Source organism: Eurosta solidaginis, chromosome 2 (assembly GCF_040869045.1).
Source record: "Eurosta solidaginis isolate ZX-2024a chromosome 2, ASM4086904v1, whole genome shotgun sequence".
Classification (NCBI taxonomy): Eukaryota; Metazoa; Arthropoda; class Insecta; order Diptera; family Tephritidae; genus Eurosta; species Eurosta solidaginis.
In genome coordinates this window covers 243564451-243566153 of record NC_090320.1, presented here as the reverse complement: position 1 = coordinate 243566153, position 1703 = coordinate 243564451, and the positions used below count along the sequence as shown (strand labels likewise).

The 1703-nt window shown below is 34.8% G+C and overlaps 1 long non-coding RNA gene across 1 annotated transcript; it reads right to left on the bottom strand.

Annotated features, from left to right (window-relative positions):
* Positions 1-507: 507 nt before the first annotated feature.
* Positions 508-1489, bottom strand: LOC137242697 (uncharacterized). Its single transcript, XR_010950343.1, has 2 exons — positions 966-1489; positions 508-865 (listed from the first exon to the last, which is right to left on the bottom strand). It is a non-coding gene; the product is annotated as an uncharacterized lncRNA (long non-coding RNA).
* Between the last annotated feature and the right edge of the window lie 214 nt (positions 1490-1703).

Sequence of the window (1703 nt, the reverse complement as noted above, 5' to 3'; positions counted from 1 at the left end):
TCTTTAAATTAGAAATTTAATTCGCCTCGAGCTGAGATTAAAACTTGATCTGTCATATTTCTATTCCCGCCGCCCTACCATTAGGATATGACTGCGTTGTTGTTGTTGTAGCGATAAGGACACTCCCCGAAGGTCTTGGGGAGTGTTATCGAGTTGATGGTCCTTTGCCGGATGCAGATCCGCTACGTTCCGGTACCAAGCCCGACCATCTCGGGAACGATTTGTTATGAACACATGCGACCTTCTAGGCCATCCCGTCTTCCCACTCCCTGGATCCATGAGGAGTTCGGGGTCGCCAGAGCTTCGGCTGTTAATGAAACAGGATTCGCCACGGATAGGTGAGGTTGACAATTGGGTTTAGAGAAGCTATGTATTGCGCTGGCAACCTGAAAGGGCTGCGCTACACAAACCCCTTGAATCCGATATTTTGGTCGCCCCTTACGACAGGCATACCTACCGCGGATATATTCTAACCCACTAACCCGCTGGGGGAGTTATGACTTCGTCTTTATGATTGCTGCTTAAATCAGTGTTTCTGATTTTGTCTTTATTTATATTTTATTTATTTATTTATAACTCATTAAAACTGACAAACGCAAGTTATAAGAATATTTTAATGATATCCTGTATTGTGAACTCTTGAATATCAAATTTATTTTTATTTTATTTCTTTTTTACAATCTTTCCTTCGTCCATATATGCTGATACGAAAATGATAACCATGACCCAATTCACTAGTGAAAAGTAGCTTAATAAAAGTATGACCAAGCCCACCGCTTATCAAATCAACATATCCAGCAGCATCGCTATTCAGGTAAAGATCTTGCACTACTACACACGAAATTTCAGTAGGATTTTCTATACTCTATTGAACAAAATATGTGAAAGAAAATCAGAAATGTTTATTTTAATTCACTTTGTTCACAAGTCACAAGCGATTATCACAATTTCATCAATTTACAAACCTTGTGTTCATAAGTATAAACCTCACTTGTCGTGCACTCTGATTGCCCGTAAGAAAACACGAAAGTGATTTCCAAAAGACGGTCAATTCCTTTAATACATGTACCCAAGTGTAAATGATCAGCTGCTACAAGGGCAATTAATGCTAAAAATATTAACACGAAAAATGATTTCATGTTTTTTTTTTTAATTTTCTGAACCCGCAAATTTAAATTTTATGCGCACAATTAGGTATTTTATAACTTGCAACTGCGAAATTCAAATACAAACTGTTCGCTTGAGTTAATTTTCACTTGGCTTGATGTATTTCAGATAGGCTAAGTCGATTAACGAAAAGTTCTCTAGTTTTTTTCAGAGATTTATTAGAATTATTTGCTTAAAGTTCCAGCACCTTCTGGTTGCGGCTGCAAAATTAAAATAGGTCTGTTGTGAATTCCGACTCGGCTAATAAAGTAATAGAAAACTATCTTCGGGTAGTGTTCTCAATTCAGTGTCAATCTATTTGAAGAATTATTGTTAGTTTTTGTTATGTAACCAAAACATTTACCCACAATCTGAAATGATGAAAGACAAGACAAGACAATTTTAGCTGGATGATTACGAAATTCGAAATAATTTTATTTTCATTTTAATATTTCATAATTTATTTTATTTTATTTATTAATTTAGTTTTGTTTTATTTCATTTTGTTTTATTTTCAACTTTTTTTAATTTTATTTCAATTTATCTTATCTTATTTT